The sequence below is a fragment of the Notothenia rossii genome (assembly GCF_949606895.1).
Source record: "Notothenia rossii genome assembly, chromosome: 6".
Taxonomy (NCBI): domain Eukaryota; kingdom Metazoa; phylum Chordata; class Actinopteri; order Perciformes; family Nototheniidae; genus Notothenia; species Notothenia rossii.
In genome coordinates this window covers 67925489-67946778 of record NC_136909.1, presented here as the reverse complement: position 1 = coordinate 67946778, position 21290 = coordinate 67925489, and positions in this window count along the sequence as shown.

Genomic DNA, 21290 nt, shown 5'->3' with positions numbered 1-21290 from the left:
ATTAAATATGTGGTGTATTTTCAGCTTTCATTTGTTTAGAATACATCAATTAAGAATTATTCGTTTTGAATGGACAAAAAAAGAACCTCAGGCAAACGTAATACTGCATAAGGAGCTTTATAGGTATGGCTATCTTTGCAGATTTGATGTATGGTTTAGCATCTGATGTCTTAGCACATGCTAATATCACCACGCCACATGATGCTTTGATAATATTTCCCACCCTAGTTCTATAATATTCTTCTATGTGAGGGACACTGCTACACATTAACTTATGTATCGTACTTTTTAGAACTGGTGCAATATTCAGGTTATTTTTGCATTGTCCCAATAACCAGTCTTCTCTCCATAAACATACTTTTATGCACACTTCCTGAACTGCACAAAATACATTTCGAACTCACTTGAGGTGGTGTTTGTAGTGCTAAATTCATCGGCAAGGCTACTACAATCTTCTTTTTTTTTTGCTTTGTCTCTACGACATTAAGAAAGTTCACTCAAAACTTAAATGGAAGAATTACTAATGTGAGTGCAAATTGCTTTCATTAGAGGTCATATTGCTCAGGTGGCTTTGCTAAATATTGCGATACTAAAAAGGGGGTATTACAACAATTACTTGAATTCCTTAATGTTGTCTTCAATACATAAATCTCTACCTGCATCTGTCTGTAGCCTCTTCATCTAGTTACACTTTTGAGAAGGCATACATCATAATGTAACCTCATAACCGGAGCAATACAAATCTAGCTGAAATGTAGATTATAAATGTAGTGGGAATATATAGGATGGATGTTGTTCCTGAAACCACAGTGAAATCTAGAACAAATAATCCATTGCTGTGATGTAAATACAGCTAAAATGTAATAGAAAAATTAATCACATGTCATTTTTACCGTGTAAACATGAAATATTACAAATACAAATGTTTGCAAATGCATTCTAGAGATGCTATTATTATAGGAGTGGGGTATGAGGGAATGTGGTGGGGGGAATTAAACCCATGACTTAAGAAGGCTGGCTCCAGCATTCATCCTGGGATCAGCTCGTTCTGTTTACAAGTCTTTTTTTTTACATAAAGCGTGCTAAATTGTCTGTATTTTGTAAAGATAGCAGACTTGAAATTAGTAAATGTGTTGCAATTCAATTCTGAGTAAAGCTGAAGGAATATCCTGAATACATGTTGAATAAGAAATCAATATTTCTGAATAGTGTCGCACTCTGTGTATTTAATCCATGTTTGAAGTCTAACAAGTGCTCATGTCAAACTGTTCCAAAATGGGTTTTCTCAAAGCAATCGCTTTAAAAGCTTAATCTTGCTTCTCTGCCAAAAAGCATCAGAGTAATGAGATCCAAGTCAAGAGGAACTTTGTGTGACACGCAAATGTCTTTCGAAGGATTTACAGTTTCCCCGTTCCTTTGTGGGACATCACTGTCAAACATTAAAAAACTGTTCTGACTGTTTTTGAAATTAAAAACATTGTTTGGTTTGGGCCAAGAGAAGTTTGTGCTTCCATGTTTAATATCTAAAGAAATGGGATACCCTTTTCTTTTTTGCAGCGGAACCAGCAGCGGAAGCAGCAGAGAATTGATTTTTACTCCCATGTCCAAGGAGGAAAAACATATTGTTGGTAAGTCCTCGGGGGAGCGCTCCTTTATTTAGATCTACGGTGGGGCACTTCCTAGAAGCCCAGACAGCAGTTCACCTTGTAAAATCTCTAGGGGACATGGCTGTCACTGGAAAGCTGAAATATCATGCCAGCCCTGCCATCCTTCCCACTTAGTCTCAAAAACAGGCAGGTACCACACCATGGGGAAACAGGATCGATAGATGTGATGGATGGAGCTGGCTGCCTCCAGGAGACGGCCTAGGGGAGGGAGGGAAGGGGGAGAAGTAATGAGAGCTTCTCTGAGCGATGGGGAGGTTTCTGCCATGGGAGGCAGAGCGCGTGGCCCTCTTTTCTTTCACTTTAGCTGCCAGTTTGGCCTAATGAGACTTAGAGGCGCTCCTGTCCTGGGGAGGGACGTGGTGATGTGAGCAGCTCAGCAGCTGTCAGTCTGTCCAGACCTTCCTGCACCAACAGTGGACGGGGAACAAAATATAAGACATACCAGCACAGTATGTGAAGCTCACAGGGTTCTGAATCCAGAACTGCTGGTTGCTTTATACTCCAAGCTAGATAAACGATAGCCACTTGGTGCTCCAGGTGTAAAACAGTCCTGATTAAGCTGCACTAATCAAATCCTATATTTAACTTGAACTGCACTGGCATTTCCAATTGTATTAATGTTGGTGTCGCTGTTGCTAAGAGAAATACATAACTTTTTAGTTTTTCTCAGAGATACAAACAAGTCAGAGCACAATGCATTGGTTTCCAAACAAACTGTGGAAGGGAAACAGTTATTTATGTTTGTTGATTCGTCTAAATGTACAAGATGTTCATATATCACTAGAAACATGGCTAACGCTAGTTGGCCATCTGCTGTCCTCAGCAAAAAGAACCGTGGATTCCAAAAGAACTGAACAAATCAATCTCTGTTCTAAAGGTAGAATATAAGCAGTTTTCTTACTGATCAACATATAGGAAAAAACTCCTTCCTCAACAATGGCTATTCTGTAGGGTAATGTTTGTTCTACCTAGGGACAGCTGCTACAAGCCTTTTTGTTTTGCCATCAAGTTGCCTCTGAGCAAAATGCTCTATGGTAGGTAGTGAGGAAGTGTTAATGTCTCGGGTTAAGGTTATAACTACCAGTAGGTCATTATCATCTTTTCAAATGGTCAATCTAAAGAGATGCAGGTTAAATAGTGGACTCTAAATTGCCTGAAGCTGTAAAAACAAGTGTGAATGATTGTCTGTCTATATGCGTCAGGCCTGTGATTGACTGGCGATCAGGATGTACCATGCCCCTGGCCCAGTGTCAGCTGAGATTGACTACAATCCCCTGGGACCCTCTTGAGGATACGCAATGAGAGCTAATGGATAGATCAAATGGCTGAGTGTAATGTTGAGGTGGGCATTCGTTGTGATGAAACTAGAGAGAATTATCACCTAAAACAATTCTGCTATGGCAAGAACCAATGTTTTTAACCTCTGAATAATGGTGTACAATGCGACTCATGTGGGTGTGTAAGGTCCTATAATGAGGCTGGTAGCAAATTCAATTATTGTTCATACAACAATGAAAACATTTAGGTCGGGTAGCAGTTGATTAAAGAGAGACACCTTAAATCAATCAGACCCCGAAACCCCGCAGGCTTCAAGGTGACTGTAAAAAGTTTATAAAGTGCTTCTTTGCAGCAGCTTGGTTCACCTTAGATTATTTTCACTTGCAATTAATTCTAATGACACATATAGACATATTTTCACATTTTGTTAACCTTGCGGCATAGTCCAACTTTCCAGTGTCATTATGTATGGTATGCTTAGAAGATTTCCAGAAATCGTTTTAAATTGCCAAAGCAGGTTTTGCAGGCTTCTATTGAAACTCAATCAGACGGACTGTTTGATATATTAAAGGGTTATTATTGGATAATAACAGCAAATATCACCAGTGTAGGTAAGGGCCACATAGATGAGAGTAACACATGGGTCACTTCCGGGAAAAATTACGGCCCCGCCCTCTTTTGGGGGAAAACATTTGCTGTAATTTGAATGGCAGTAAACACAGTTTTCGGCTATCACATAAAAACATTTTTATCTACAAAAAGCCCAATTATGATGGTCAGACTGGCAAAAATATAAAATGTCATTGGACATCGATGATCTGCGTCGATTTATAGTTTAAATTAAATCAATAGGGAAATTATGTCTGGTCAGGCTGCTGGAGGACGAGTGGCCGGCAGCAATATAACACTTTAACTGTGATTTCTGAATTAGATCGTTTCTTTTACTGTCCTTTTTTCTGTAGAGAAAGTAAAGAATCCGTAAATCGCCATTCATTTGTTGTTTGAGGTGCATTATATGACTCAGCAGCTTTAAGACATGAAGAAACTATTTTCCGCTTTGCTCTGATGCATTGTTTTCTCCCTAAATATTTGTTATATCTATCAAATATCAGATATAAATTTCAATAATCAAAATATTCCATATTTTGAAACAATGTCTGACCTCAGAGGATTGGTGGCTATTAACCTGAGCTCTTTTTACATAATAGATTACACGGTTGAGCCTAATTTGACCTCCATTTTAGCCTTTGCCTATCCGATTGAGAGGGGTCACTGCCTGTGTCACGCTGATCTGATACCCGAGAATAAACTTCTCTGTTTAGTCTCTGTGATAAACACTCACAACACATATTCATTGGTCTCTATTAATCGTGGGTCACGCTGTGTGTTCTCTCATGCCAGCATGTGAATACAGCCACCAAAACAAAATTCATTGTATTTGACAAGAACACAATATACTATTTAAAGCAATATAGCCTCAACACTTGCAATATGTTATTACATGTGTCAAGAGCAGCTACAGTATATGGGCCTTTCTCTAAACCTTCCCCTCCTTTTCATCGCACACACACTAATGCAACAAACAGATGATGAAGAGCAAGGACATTACTGCCATTTGGAATTTAGAATTGGAGCAGGGTAAAAAAGAAAGGAAGGAATAGAAAATGACAGAGAAAACAGATATTGACGTGGTTATTCCTGTAGGGGAGGACATATACGTATAAAAGATGCAGGCTGTAAAACACATCTGAGAATAGATGCCTGTTGGAATATGTGGCGCCTCACTACAAACCACACAAAGTAATTCTGAAGTGTTTTGCAGTTTCATAGGAATGCCCGCCCCTAGATGCATTATTAATCATATTGTACAGCTACAAATGTTTGGAATTACAGCTGCCTACTTCGGCTTGACAATCATCCGCCATGAATTATCCAAATGAAATGGAAGTGGTAAACATAGATAAGCAGACTCACTTCTACAGACAAGATAGATTTAAATAGAAACATCAATATTCATCACAGAGCTCGACAGCAGATTAAAGCCGCATTTTGTGTCACGGCACCAATCAAATCACAGCAGTTTGCGTGTGTTTGCTGAGGGAGTGTTTTTCAACAGGGGGTTTCTTTAAGTGACTTTGAATTTGTTTGATGTGTATGCTCACTGACACCGGGGTCAGTATGTTAACAGGAAAACCTGTTTTAATTTCCTCACAATTAATCTCTGGCAGAAGTATTGTTTGAGAAGGCAATTTCAATCACAGAATTTAGTTGGAGGTTGTTTTATTTGTCTTCAAAACATACTTGTAAATCTTAATTTACTTGGCCTACAAAATTATTATTGGAACTCAAAGAGTAGAAGACAAAATAAATTGCCTGTGGCTTTTTATTTACCTAATTTAGTCTAGTTTAATTTGATCATCCTGACAGTGTTTGCTCTTCATATATTAGTTTGCTCCAATGACTTAAACAACTAGGGGAAATGAAACTGTCTGTTAAAATGATCTCTTAAAAAACTGACTGGTTGAAGCTTTCTCAGTCCAAAGGGCAATCAAAAACATCCCTATGTTGTAAACAATAGATTAGAGTGGCAACTAAACCTTTATAGATTAAGTCCAATACATACATCCCAACTCATGTCAAATTCCATGAATGCCTATCCTACATCCTTCCAATCTTAATTAACCCCAGTTTAACCTCACACTCACATACTATATGGTATACCGTGTGCTGTAAGTTGTTTGCATGTTAAACTAACATACTAATCTGTGTATTTAATGATATTGTGCGTGTAATGCCAAGACCTTTCTATCTATCATTTAATCTATGAATACTCATAAAGGGAACGTAATGAACTGTTACATGTAATATTCAAGAGAGACATTAAACACAATATGCACAAATATGATTCAACAAAAGGCATGCCATTCCAAAAGCCTTCCTAAGATACATTCATGACAGTAGACAGCATAGTTTACATGCCACTCCAAAATTTAAGAACATTAAAACCTTTAGCGATTTAGAGCTTCTCAAAAGCATTAGAAATTATACGGGCAGCTGCTTCTGAATTTATGAAGGTTTAGGAGGCGTGTGACGCAGTGGGTTGTGCGTTAGTGTTCGGATCAGGGGGTCACAGGTTCAACAATGAACATCAATAAGCTGCTTAGCCTCATAGCAGGAATACAGGGGACAATAAGTCAGGCCGGACATTATACACCCAGCCAGGCAACTAACATTTTCTTTTTGTGCCATTTTATTGGATTTATGTGATTTGAAGTGGGGGTGGACCTCAAATCCTCTAGGGGGGTCCGGGGTCATGCTCCCCCGGTACGATTTTATTTTTAATTTTGGAGTTAATTGCATCAATCTGGTGCACTTTGAGGGGAAAATAAAGAGACTAGATCTATGGGAACACCCATATGAAATGGAACTGTATACATTTCAATAATCATAAAATCATGGCCATAACCAATAATATACCATTTCCAACAAAAAAACACTGAAACTTGTTTATTTATTTATTTTTGGTTCATTTATAGTTGTGAGTGTGTCTGGGCTGCTGAATCAGCCTCACCAGTCTCCCTCCTCTCCCTCCTGCTCCTCTTTGAGGCAGCAGCAAAGACTACTTTTAACTCTCAACAAGTTTTAAAAGTGTATCTTACCTTTTTTCACCTAGTTGTATTTATTTATTCAGGCATATTTGACTAATCACTACCCCCTCAAATGGAAATATGTGTTTACATAAATGGTGACCAAACCGTTTGAGACCCAAAGAGAACTTAGACTAAGTTAACCATCTAACACTCAGAGTCCTTTACCTCAGCTGAGCTGAGGTTATCCGGAGCTTGAATGACACACAGAGACCAATCAAGGGCTTTGATTTATGATCTGTATGACAGTGGCAATGTCAGCAGGTCACATCATGTAGACAGCCAGTCACCCTGTGTGAGGCAGACCCACATTTGCGCAGCGTTGTGTCCACAATACATAAAAAAACCCAAATAAAATCAAAATGGGTCGTGAAATATACTTGGGCGGCCGTTAATATACCTGGGCGCCCCACCCAAGTAAAGTCTATGTGTGGGAAACCCTGAATAGAGGAACATATTTTATTAGGATAGGTAAGCCTGTTTAGAATCCCCAAATACAAATATGTAGGTTGCATTGTATTGTTCTTAAAAAAAGCTGAGGGTTGATTGCTACAACTACTAAAGCTTAGAGGAACTCTTCATGGCAGAAAAAACAATTTTCTTTACAATGACCTCAGTTTGACACCTCCGAATATCTGCAGCATCATGGAAAAACACAAACTGCATTTTGTCCTCGTACCTTCCCGACCTTGTCTAGTCTGGAACACCACACAGCATTATGAATTAAGACCACTGCAGTTTCAAGGGCACAACAAGCAGAAAGCAAACATGCAGTGGCCCTGCGAGTCGGGTCTTTGAGGTTTATTAATATACAGCTGGCAGATTAATAATGTACAGCTGGCAGAGGGATGGAGGAGGGAGCGCCAATATCCTGCTCTGCAGTCGGTCCTCTGCAGAACCATGAGGTCACTTTGTTGTGTCTCCCCAGGAGGTTTCCAAAAGCAGCCATTCCTCCCGCAGTGAAGGAAGTGAACTTGAGAAGCCCTTTGCAAACACAGGGGAATCTGTCTCTGTGTGACCCCGAGATCGCGGACACGGGGAGAACGTCTACAACTGAACCCTTCCTCTGTTTGAAAATTAGGGCATCGCAGTTTCTTCCTCCCCTTTTCTGTTCTCTTTGTTAGTATTGTCCGAAATATTTAGCTTGTTTTGCTTCCACTGGGCTTCATTTATTATAAAGAGAGAAGGCATTTTTTAATTGAAAAAGTGTAAAAACTATTTCAGGGCTGCAGACACACATGGATATCATTGTTCAGGCTGAATCTAATTAGTTTTGCATCCAATAGGCGTTCTATCTGATTTGGGAATTATCTGCAATGGGAAAATAGTGGATATTTACAAATGTATTCTCACAGCATAAGTAGAAAAAAATATGGTATTGAAATCAATTGGACCCTCCAGCAATAATGAACTGTTAGACCCTGTGAACATCTAGTTATTGGTGTAAGGAAAATCTAGGAAAAGAGTACGAACAGTCGCCTTGGGAGTCTAAGCCTTCCCTTTGTTTTTGTTTCCATGGCGCTGGCTTATCCATTCCTCACATTACTCCCTGGCATTTCACAGTCCAGATATTGTTACTTTTACTCACACTCAGTAAGACCACCCCCCCCCTCCCCCCCCTCTTGAATTCCCTTTGCAGTCTCCAGTACACCAGAGTGCCCCATCAGCACACCGTGCCATCTGCAGGCACAAGACTCATAGCAAACCCACTGGGTTTATCTGTCATTGAGCAGACTGCGGCAGGTGAGGTGTCGAGGTGAAAAATAACCTTCTGGCTGGTTGTTCTGAGGAGCCAGAAAAAAAAGAGTAAGCCCCATGAGTAAAGAGAATGAATAAAACAAAGGTGCATCATTTTTCTTTTTGATGGAGGCTCTCATTTGCTGCTCTTGTGTGTAATGTTTTTGACAAAACAATCAAAGAAGCTATAATATCCCATTGTGTGAAAGCTCCCTGGCTGGGTCAACAATAAGACTGCAAGGAAATGATACAGGGCAACAGTGCATCTTTATTCTCTCTCTTTTCATGCATATATTCAGTAAACGCTGTAATAAGGAAATTAGATCTGGGCCCCTGTAAGGTAAACATCTGATGAGAAAATTGTGTGTTGCTAAAAAAGGTGTCCCGTCAACACCATGCTAAAAATAGTTTTGTCGTCTGATTCCATCCATCAGAGATGTGGTTGACTGCCTCGCTATAAGCAATTACCGCTCCAATTGGGCTTAATGACACTGAGAGGGAGGCAGCTCTGCAGCTCCGCGAGCATGTACTATTTATACATCTTTAGAAAAGACACCTGACGCTGCTCCATCAAAGCTGTAAGGCTCCAGTGAGAGTAACTTGCTCCTGTTTGTAAGCTAGTGATTGGCTCAGGTGTATCTCTAACCCACAATGGCCTACTTTTGTAGTTGGTGGACCAAAGCATTCATGGAGTAAACCAATAGGAGAACAGTTAACATCATCATCAGTTTGAAAATCAATCCTGAGTCATGCTGTTGAAACAATTCAAAGATGGCCATTCATCAGTTCCTCTTGGCTTATTCAGATTTTTACCAAGCGGCAATATACGGGTCTGTAAAGTGAAGGCAACGGGCAATCCCATTTGTTACAAGAATAAGTTTGATTGTATAGAGATCTAAAATGACCCCACATCCCACTCTGCATTTTACCTCAATAGAAAAGATCATACCAAGTGTAGGGTCTAAATCACTTTGCAAATGATGGCCAATTTAGAGAAAAATAGATGATAAAGCAGGATGTGATAAACATGTGTAAAACTTTAACTGTCAGTTTATGAAAGTTCATCGTAATGCCTAGAATATGTTTTTGTTCAGCGCTCTGACAAAATGACGACGACCAGCCCAATGGTGACGTCACGTTGAGTATGAACATTTTACACAGTCTATGATTGTTCCCTCCAAACCGAAGGTAAAGTCACTGCTTGACTTGCATACAGCTAATTTCTCTCCTGTTAAGGATATTCCCTGCGTTGGGACGTGTCATCCATCTTCGTCTGTCACAGCGCTCCCTAGCATGGTGGCACATGACAGCTTCAGCATGAGTATCCACGGACTGATTGATATCTCCATTGGTGCTCCCACTCAGGGATAATGGAAATGAATGAAAGCACGGGCAGACTCTCTCGGGCTCTACATGATACATTAGCAGCGTAGGTTTTGTCAGAAGCACGGCTCCACTTCCTCTCCGTGCATACGTCTTACAGGACAGATTTTTCGCAGCTACACTACCTTTTACATGACCATACTTGCATTTGTATAATATCACTTTTTGGAGGTGTTGTGAGGAATCAGCCAGCAGGGTTTAAACCATGTGATCATTATGTTGTGATTTTGGGTCTATTCTTTAATAGACTTTGGGATTCATCTTTATGGTATTTTAAGGCTCATAATCCTTTTGTGGTAATAGTTTTTAATAATAAATTCAAGCTATAATGAACATAGTACACACAAGTTGTTCTAATTACTATGTACTGTATATGTGAAAGGAACCACGCCCCTTAGCTGTGATATAATGAGCATATACCACGGCCTGTCGTGAGCTATTGCTTAAATACACTACAGCAGGGGTCGGCAACCTTTTTGATATGAAGTGCCATTTCAAAAAAAATAATTGATCAGCGTGCCAACGATCGAGAATTATCAACGGGGGGGGGCGGTTGAAGAGCTTGACGCTCGTGAACTATCAGCAGGAGGGCGGGGGAGCCTCGCTGAGGGGAAGCAGTGTGTGGACCTGTCAGCGCAACTTACATGATGCCGAATTTAACACATTTAAATAATTGGTTTAAACGGCATAATAATAAGGACGATCGTCCGTTCTGTGATTTTCCAGAGCACACATGTTATGATATTAGGGTCATGCAGAGTGAGATGAGATCGCTGTCCCTTTAAGAGAGAGAGAGAGAGGGGTGTGGTTTGTGCATGTGTGTTTGTGGATGGTAGAGCGACAGTGAGGGAACGTGTGTGTGTTTCTGGAAGTGAAACGAGGCAGCAGAAAAACAGAGGTCTGTGATGTATTTTGTGAAACAGAAGAACAGCTAAATAAATGCAACGGCCTCCCAAGAAGAGCTCGCCTCTCTCCAGTCATTTAAGCTAAAGTGGGTTATTGAACCTGAAGCTTGCTGCTTCTGCCCTCCTCGACAACGGTCTGGGAGCCGACAGGAAAGTGCAACACACAGATGGCCAGTCCGCCCCTTTGTAGCATTTTATTTCGATGAGAGATGAGCAGATCGCCACTGGGCTTTCAACTAAATACACAGCCACGCAAAAACTGTGGCATTTGTACAGCTCCTTTTGGGTACTGCAATTAGTGAAGTGCTTTCCTCCGTGGTGAAACGATCAGCACTGCACCACGGAGGAAAACGGCAGAATGTCACCTGGAGTTAAAGAGAGCGGGGCTGCGTTGCGTGCATGGCTTCCTTCTGCAGGTAACGGGGAGACGCACTCTGGCGGCGGTCTCGTTAAGGATCCGAAAATACAATTTAAATATTTTGCACACTTATTCCAATTATTCCTAGTGTGCCACTGGTTACGGTGCAGCGTGCCAATGCTGGCACGCGTGCCAGGGGTTGCCGACCCCTGCACTACAGCATACAAATACAGAGAGTAATGTGGGCCTGTTATACTGGGTGATATATATTTTACACACTGCTCTGCTTTCTGCACGGACCTCACAGCTGTTCTCACTGTAAACATCGCGTCGCCGTTCAAGCGGTTACTAAAATAATATCCAGGGGATGCATGCAGAGCTGTCATTGGCTGAGATAAGTCCGGCCGTGCGTAACGCTTCCACCGTTACCGGAAATGCATCCGTGGAGGACCCATCAGTAGCCTCATCCCAATACCCCTCCTCGACTCCTCCTTTCCCTCACTCGCGTCCCTTCCTTGCATCTTAGCCCCGCCTCCGTAAGATGCGAGCAAGGGACACAAGGAGGTGACGCGAGGACAGAGGAGTCCTCAGGTATTAATTGGGATGTCCTCGTTCACTCAGACGTCACTCTTAAACGACGTTTGTTAATAATGACATGTGCACAGCTGTATCCCCTCTCATCGGGCTTAACTGAATAACCCTTTAGAACCGGCCCATTTCTGGTTAAATATTTATTTAAATGAATGAATCTTTCTCTTGTTAGTCAAGGAATTCAATGTCAATTTGGTCCTGCTTTTGTGTTCTGTTTTGGTGTAAAATGTAGCTTACATTTAAATAAAACTATAATTATAGTAATGTGAAAGCCTTTTAGAAATGAATTGCAAATAATAATTCCAACGGAGCTGTGAGCAATTATACATTTATGTGACGCTTTTCCACTCGTCTTCCAGTTGTCTGTTTTCCTCTGTTGAAATCGACCAGCTGTGAAGGTGGGGGCGGGGCTTTTATACGCGAGTAGTGAAAACACTTCCGTGTAGTCTGCTCGCGTGTATCCTCTCTTTCGTCTCCTCCCGCACCCCTCCTCCCTCACCCCTCCGCATTTCAGCCTTACGTCCTTCAAAATGGCGTATCTTGATCGATTTCCGGGTCAAGTCCCGGAGGAGGGGAAGAGAGAAGTCGAGGAGGGGTATTGGGATGAGGCTAGTGTCTCCTCGGTTATAGCTCCTCCAGAGAGCCTCCTCGACGCTCGATGCTCGGTCCTCGATATGCATTTAGAGAAATGAGATGTCCTTCAACATGGCGCGCTGAAATCCATTTCTGGGTCACAACCGGAGGACCGAGGAGTCGAGGAAGGGAAATTAGAGTATTGAGAAACCTCTCCTGTGTTCCACCGGGTCCGTCTGCGCCACGGCGACCCGTGGAATACAGGGTAAGGGCGGACTGGCCATCTGTGTGTTCTCGAGAATCACAGAACGGCCGGTCGTCAGCAGGTCGTCAGCAGGCCGCTGACGGCCGGCACCGCCCTTACTTTTTTTAAACGGCATCATGTAAGTTGCGCTGACAGGCGACAGAGCTAGGTCCACAGTTTCCCCGCAACGAGGCTCCCCCCGCCCTCCCGTAGACAGTTCACGAGCTCAGTCACTTCATAACACCAAAGATGGATCGCGGTAAACGCTCTAAAGTGTGGCTCCACTACACTAAAAAAGAAAAAGACAAGGCACAGTGTAATGCCTGTTAATAGCTTGCCACAGGCAGCTCAGTTAAAATAAAGCACAGCTATTGTGTAATACATTTGTATTGCATGTATTTTTTTTTATTTGTAAAAATTTCAGTTAATGCTTAAAAGAGTAAAGATATTTTTGTTATCTAAACGTTTGACCTTTTTCTTTTACAATTTTGGAATTGAAACGGGGAACCGATAAGAATCGGAATCGATAAGCAGAATCGGAATCGATACATTTCAGACGATACCCAACCCTAATCGTCATATCTAGACAATTGCATGTTATAAACTTTAGTCCACACGGAAGAAAGAACATTTGAGTGATAATAATTCATACTGTATAAAAAAATCAGTTAGGATTGGCTTTAAACTTTACGGCCAATTCCCAGAGGCCTCTAATAATGTACCTCTCTCCAGTTTGGAAAGGCTAAGCTGTCAACAGTGTGATCCTTTAAATATCTGTAATTAGTTTGTAGGTAGGACAAAATAGCAGAAATATCAATAAGAAAGGTTTGCATGATCTATCGTCAAATGGTAATGCTTCTAGGAATATACCCAAAGATACTTTGAATACAATGAGTTTGATGTTTATTTCACCTGTTAATTATTATATTATTGGGTACATTTAGATTCTTGCTTGACCATTAAACAACAACAGATTGCAGATTTTCCAATATGCTCAGAGGAATGTTGCTTGTCTTTCACACTTCCAGTTCACACACTCCAATTGTCTCTGCCAATTACACGTTGCATTACACCCACACACTTTATCTGGAATAAGCTGCCAAACTGGCTTCTCTGCTATGTTATCATCAGTCCAGTTTCTTTCCGCGAAATACAGCCACATTTACTACATAAGACACAAGATTTAGAGGAGATATTCTGTGAAATACCAGCAGGATGACACTGTGGCATTTAGATTACACTTGTAAGAGATAACATTACAGAGCTCAGATTCCCACAATTGGAAGATAATGGAAGGTGACTTTTACAAATGTGAGGAGGTGGCCTTTTCAGAAGATATTTCATCAAGTGCGGCCATGGCGGTGCCGATTGCCCGAGCCAGTAGTGCATGCCAGATGGACGTTTATACATCTTGAGGCCAAAACAACTCTGCCTGTTAACTATCCAGATAAGCCTGATGTTTACTACATGATGTATACCTTTAAAAAAATGTGTTCTAGACCAGGGGTGTCAAACTCAAATACACAGTGGGCCAAAATAAAAAAATCGGTACTAGTCGAGGGCCGGACTGGTTCAATGTTTATTGCAAAACGTATTAAAATGAACTTATTGCACATATTAAACCTGGAACTAACAAAGCTTAAATGATTGCCAATAAAAACAACATTAAATAATCAGTTGCATTCATTTCTTATGGCTCTATCCGCAGCTTTTCCGGAGTAATTTATTATGATTACATTTTTCCACAGTCCAACAACAGCTTCAAAAAAACACTTTCCCTCAAAGAAAAAAGCAAACATGCCCTGTTGTCGCAAGAAAAAAAGTGCAGAAGGAAACATCCATTGAAACTCAGTGTGCTGCTCTGTGATGCTAGTTTAAGCCAGATACTTGGTATCTCATCTTGGGTGCAAGTTCATCAATGTTTGGGGTCAGGCTCTGAGCGGAGGAAATCCTCAGGATTGGGTGAAGCTGTGCGTGCAATATACCGGCGGGCCAGATCTAATAGTAATTAGAAATTATCCTGCGGGCCGAAAATAAATCCACCACGGGCCGGATTTGGCCCCCGGCCTTGAGTTTGACAAATGTGTTTTAGACAAACCAAAAGACCACATTTAGCAGAGGTAATAAATGATGGACATCTCAAAAATAAAAATAGAGATAATTCATCCCATAAAGTCGCTCTCTTACAGCAGTGCATTCATTCTGAAGACATGCAATGAAATTCTCGGCTGTCACTGGCAGCCTTATACAAGCAGTGGGTTTGATCAATATTAGAAAAATAATCATGTAATACATTTACAAAAAGTTGCCAGCATTTGAATCCAACTTGATTTTTTCCACACAGCCTTTTTGAATAAAAACTACAGCAGTGGCAAATATCGTCCTTATAGTTGTCTGCCAACACAGTCTCTTCAGTCTGCATACAAATAACAAGACTTTACACCTTGAAATGCATGCAAATGATACGCAGGAGTCTGACTTTGCATGCATATGATACGCCAACCATTCCCATTGACTTCTGTGGAGGGCGGTTGCGTTCAAATACCATGCTTCACCTTGGCAGGCCATGACGTCACCAGCGAGCCTCAAGTTGCCGTGTTAACCCCAGGTTGACCCGAAACGCAGATATCCCTGACACCAAAAGGAGGTAAGCACCATGTGTTGAAATGTGAAGAATTATGGGACTCATAGAACCGTAGTTACAGACGTAAATATCATTTTATTTAGATTACGGTGTTTTCGTAATCGTTGTAAGCCAAAATCGTAATCAAGATTAAAATACGATTAATTGCACGGCCCTAACTCAGGCTTCTATTGGCTAGAGAATCAGAGAGGTTATGGGGCGGGACATCTCTAAGCAATTCACCAATCACAACAGAGCCAGCCAGCTAACCAATCAGAGCAGACTGGGCTCTGGTTTCAGACAGAGGGTGAAAAGAGGTGCTGCAGCACAGGCAGTATGAGACCTTTTTGAACATTAAAGCATGTTAACATGTCACACCAGAGACACAAAATACAAATATGAACCTGAAAAAGAGCATAAGTCATTTTTAAATCAACATGCTTTTGTTAAAACTATACTTTCTGAAACCAACATTGTGTCTGGGCGGGCAAAGCAGGAAAAGAAAACAGAAAATACCTTTATTTCAAGGTTTTAACTAGGAACAAACAGAACACTACCCTGTGAACACAGTCATAGACAAACAAGGAACTAACAATGACAGACAGAAAAAACAGAACTTAAATACACCCAAGACTAATAAAAGAAACAAGAGACAGGTGAGGAGGGAGGAGAAAACACAGGGGCACAAGGTGAACACAATCAGGTAATCAGACAGGAGGGAACACAGACAGAAAGCAACAGGCAACACAGGGGGTGAACACTTTTCAAAATAAAACAGGAAACCAAAGACAGAAAAAGACAAAACAAAACACAGACAGATCGTGACACATTGTTTGTTAAAAACAGCTTCATACTGTATACTGTAGTTTAAAATGACGCACATGAAAGCATATTTGCTAGAAATTCTGTGCAGCATATTGAATGTTACGAAATAAATTGATTTGGGACAATCTTGTATTGTCGATAAAATGCCTAGCTCAAAAAGTGCATTATCTCCAACATGATTGCTCCATCTACTGTAGTTTTATTCTTAGCTCCCTCTGTGTTGCAGACTCTGAGGAAAACAGCTACTAATGCACTGACCCTTGACATGCTTTACTGCAGACCATTGAGAGAGTAAGGCTGATGCCCCCGGAAAGAGCCCCAGATGGAACAAACCACCATACAGCTCAGAACAAATGCCTTTTCTTTCAGTGGAGGAACATGACTTCACATAGAGCTCGCTCTTTTGCTAGCTGAGTGAATCATTTTCCATTTGATCTAGGAATTAGTCATTCTTGTGAGTGTGCAGTCTGCAGTTCACTGATACAGGATTAAATGAGTTTTAAAATAGAGTTAGCGCAACACCAGGTGATACAAAAATGCTTTAACCGGTGAAAAAGGCAATTCATTTGATTGGCATAAATGCTTAGTATGTTCTCTCACCATGTCCTTACATCAGGCTGTAGGTAAATTAATCCTGAGGCAGAAACTGTTCCTATGTGACCCATTAGCACCGCAGAAGGTCAATGCACCACTGGTGGCAAAGACAACACTTATGTATTGTTGTATGACACTCTCCCTTGGGTAGGTAGTTGTGAAAAAAGCAGCCGGTATGATATATACGTATATGCCATTATGGTTCTGCTGACAACTCTGAATGTTTGTCCCATAATACAGTATATTGTGTTTCTGCTCCCGCAAGGCTGTGTGTATTGTATTCATTACAGAATACTCTCTGGAGTAAGGATGCGTATCGAGAACCGGTACTAAGTCAGTACCGGTACCTGATTGGACGGTATTGGTATACCGTTAAGCCGCTTGACAAACGGTGCTGCTATCGGTATATGAATTACGCTACTTCCTTAGTTTAAACAATTCTGGTTGGTTGGGAACCCTCATCCCGTGTGACGTATCCGGTTTGACTCTGATTGGCCACGGTGAATGCCACTCGCCATCTCTACTAACAGCGCTGTTATTATTGTGAGACTCCCGGGGGCAGACCATAGGGGCAGACGCAACATCTTGCTAGAAACAGCGTCTCAAGGCTTCTTAACATTTAACAACCTATTAATGATGCATACCCACTTAACGGGAAGAAACTCAGCTAACAGACGATATTAACCATTTTACCTACACGGAACAGAAGTCCAACACCAGGAGTCTAAATCAACACTTAGCAAAACGGGCTAACGGGGCTAACAGCTTCTTTAGCACATAACTGGCAAAAGCAATATTTTCTACGTCATTTTATCACAAAACAACATATCACATGAAAGCTGAGATTCCACAGATTCCATTGGTATACGTCTCATCACTGTATGACCAAAACTTACTGAACTAGCAGCCAGGAAAGAGCAAGAAAACAACTTCACTTTACTTAGCCATGATGATAAATATGTCTTACCTTTGCTGTTTTGTGATCAAAAGTTTTGTTAAGGGCATAACAAGGGTTAATACAATGTCTCTGTGTAACTTTAAAATGATTACTCATAATCCATCATTACAATTATAAATAATACACTGATTATAATGGTTAGCCGACCGGAGCTTCCGGTTTAGGAGGTGCGCACGCAGCGTCTCGTTTTAACTGAATAATGGTCATGTTTACATGGATTTATGAACTGCCCCTAATAACCACCCCCCTTCCAGAGACACACTGTCAAACACACTCATACCTGCTTGGTATGACATTGAAAAAGTTACATTAAATAATAAATCAAAATAAATTACAATAAAATGACTGTTGTTTAATCTTCACATCTTGTAATCATGTCTATAATTTTGAGCACCAAATTATTGAAAAGTATCGATAAGTGTATTGAAAAATACCGGTATCGATAAGCACATTAAGCAGTATCGTTAACAGTATCGATAAAATCCTAACGATCCCTACTCTGGAGTTAGCTGCACTGTGTGGATTTAGCCAAAGTTATATCTATTAAGCCCCAGATACACCGGCCAGTCACTGACGCCGACACCGACTGTCGCGTTGCCGGACTCTCCTGCGTATTTGCCGACTTCGCGCACTGGAAAACACCGCAAATCCGAGCCGAGCACGTATGAACTGCGTATGCGTGAGTGGCAATAACTCTCCTTACCAGCAGGCGGCGGTAGTGTGTATTCATCATTCAAAAGAGGCAACAACCGGAACAACCGGAAGACAGAGAAGAAGAACAGACTACGTGATATAAACAAAACAACAAATAGCGTTTTTCTTTCCATTTTCACTCTCGTCCATTGAAAACATGAACGAACAGGAGCTCTATAAACCGATGAGGTGAAATAGCCGTCCGTGTGTGTTCCATCTTCCGTTTTAAATCATTTGTTTACCTCCCTCACTTCCGTTAACGCTTCTCATGCACTGATTCGCTAGCTGAACAGCCAATCAGTGTTATCCCTTTGTCCGACTTCCGGTGGTGTTTCCGACGCGGATTCAACATGTTGAATCGGCAAGAAAAGGCGTCAGGTCGGCAGAAAAGACCCGACGGCGCACACCACTCCGAATAGGGCGTGCCCACGCTCATGTTCGGCCCGACTCCCATTTACTGCCGATTTCGGGCCGGTGTATCTGGGCCTTTAAGTCCCCTGAGTGTTCAATAAGCACCAATAAGAGACTTATATTCCATATTTTAAGTGCTAAAGCACATTTTAGTCCATATAATTCATATTCACTACAGTAACTAAGACATTTTGATGTTAAAAATTAAATTAAAATGACAGACAGCTCAAATGAACCAGCAAAATGTCATGTCTTTTTCAGACAGGCAGTACAATCCAGCAGATGGTCTCTTTATGTTCAGTATCTGCACAGTGAGTGACTTTCATTTTGCTCAGTGGGTTTCCATCCGGCATAAAGATGTGCCTGATTTTAACATCGGGAAGCAAATGTTCAGCATTCACATTCTTCTGTGACAACGGGGGTTTAGAGGTGAGGTCAGTTCAACGCTGATATAGTCAAAATACAAAGTACATTTTCTTCACAATCCAAAAACAAGGAACTTTTTACCATAAAACTAATTATTTTTTCTCTTTCTTGTGACATATAGAGAAAGTAGGCTCTGTTTTTCATACGTTAGACACAATTTAAATGCAGTGATTAAATTAAATGAATAGAGACATCATTCACTTAAAAGATGTCATAATTATGGCAATTGGCACTTCAATGTTTCAGTTGGTAAAAAGGCCAAACCTCTGTGACAGCTGTAATTTACATATGGTTGATAAAGCTTTTATTCATACTTTGCTGAATCTTATTGAAGATCTAGCAAATTAATGACTAATTTGGAATATTAAAGTACACTTTGACTGAATTATAAGAGCTAATGCAACCTGAATTTTACATCGTTGCACCCAGAAATACTGTTTTTGTCATTTTGGCAGACCAGTACCTAAGCTTGTGTGTCTTTTAACCATGTGTGAATGGAGGATACAGTAAAAAAAATGGAGGAAGAGAGTGTGCAAGTATGCTTCCACAAATGGGAGTACGAGTGTACTGTATGGACATGTTTACAGGTTTGCAAGAGCATACTGTTGACATTGTTTCAAAAGCTTTTCCAAATGGCCAACATGAAAACAAGTGAAAGCAACGTGACATTAGTTTTCAGTCCTATAAAGGTGGTCCACTTCCTGTAAATCGAGTGAAGGTCTTTGTGAAAAGCGTTAATTGATCTTTTATATCTAATAATCATCCCAGCATCCATAGATGGCAAAATATCCTACATTTACTGATCCGTGTCAGCCTCTTCAGCTCTAAGTTGCTGAGAGACCATTCAGAGTCGTGTCAGAGCCGCAGGCTGTGTGCATCGCCGTGCGTTACTTTGCCGCGGGTACTTGTATGTACTGTATGCTGATGGAGATAATTGGATATGAAAGTAAGCCTGCTTACTGCTTTCATTTATGTTTGTTTCTCATTTGCCCCCAACTCTGTTATACACCACTGGGGTTGCCGCTTAAAGAATAAGACTAATATTTTTCATACACGCCATCATTTCCCAAAGGGGATGAATACAGTATATCCTCTAATTATATTACATAAAAGTACATCTGTACATCGGGAATACACACATTGAATTACAGTAAGATGTACTCGTTTCTACAGGGTGCAGTGATATTCTAAACCGGTTTATTTACATTTTCAAATTATTTGTTTAAAGGTCCCCTATTATACTGTTTTTCATCAATATATTACAGGTCTCAGATATATACAAAACATGACTCTGAAGTGTTTGGCTCGAAATACCAAACAGATCACTGCAGCATCCCATAAACCCTTCTGTTTCAGCCCTGTTTCAAAAGTGCTGATTCTGTGTCTGTTACTTTAGATGAAAATAAGGAGCCACTCCCCACGCCCCTCTGAGAGATATTTGGTTAAAAAGAATACAATGGTGCTCTAGGAGGAGATTCGGGTGATACGGTGCAGGGGGTTACCTGGTTGGTTATTGGCTAATGGTTACACAAGCCAAAAAATCGCTATGACATCATAAAGTGGCCAAAATCTGATCAGCTCATTTTCAGACAGGTTTTTATATAAATGAATCAGGACAAAAAGTGAGCCAATCCTTTTTCCTGAAACGTTCAGAATCTCTTAACACAGAGGGGACACGTGTTTATGTATAAAAGACATGAAAAAGTGGATTTTGCATAATAGGTGACCTTTATTATAAGAACTAATAATTCTTTATTTGTAAAATATGTCGCTCACAGTACACTTGACATGTTTGTGATAGTTCATATGCTACAATCTACCCCTTTTTAATGATGGCCAGACTGGGCTAACCTTGGTTGATTTACAAAGTTGATGACCATCACCTTCGAACCACCATCGCTAAGCGTGATTGGGTTTATTTGGGCTAGTTAGGCCAGATAACGTAACTGGGTATGTTGAACTTGCTTCTTGCCGTTCTGATAAGTCCTAATACGACTAAATTGCATTGTCATTTGCGTGGTTAACATTGTGAATTGGACTTGGTTAGGTTATTAAAAGATCATGGTTTGACTAGAAATAAGGACGTTTGGTAACTAGTTCAAGTTACGTATAGCTAAAGTAAATTAACCAGACACCATGGGCCCAGGTTTTAGTTGCCTATCCATACGCTCAACCTCCTAGATACATGAAGTTTTGCAAACCATGCAAATACATCTCACAAAAAAAGAAAAAGCTAAAAACAGCACAGTTTTGTTTTATGGGAATGTAAGAGACCAGGTTGCATTGAGGAATCATAATTGTTTAAAGGAGATAATTGGTGGAGGCAGAATGTTTACCCTAGCAATAGGCCTTAAATAATTGTGTCAAATTCAGCACA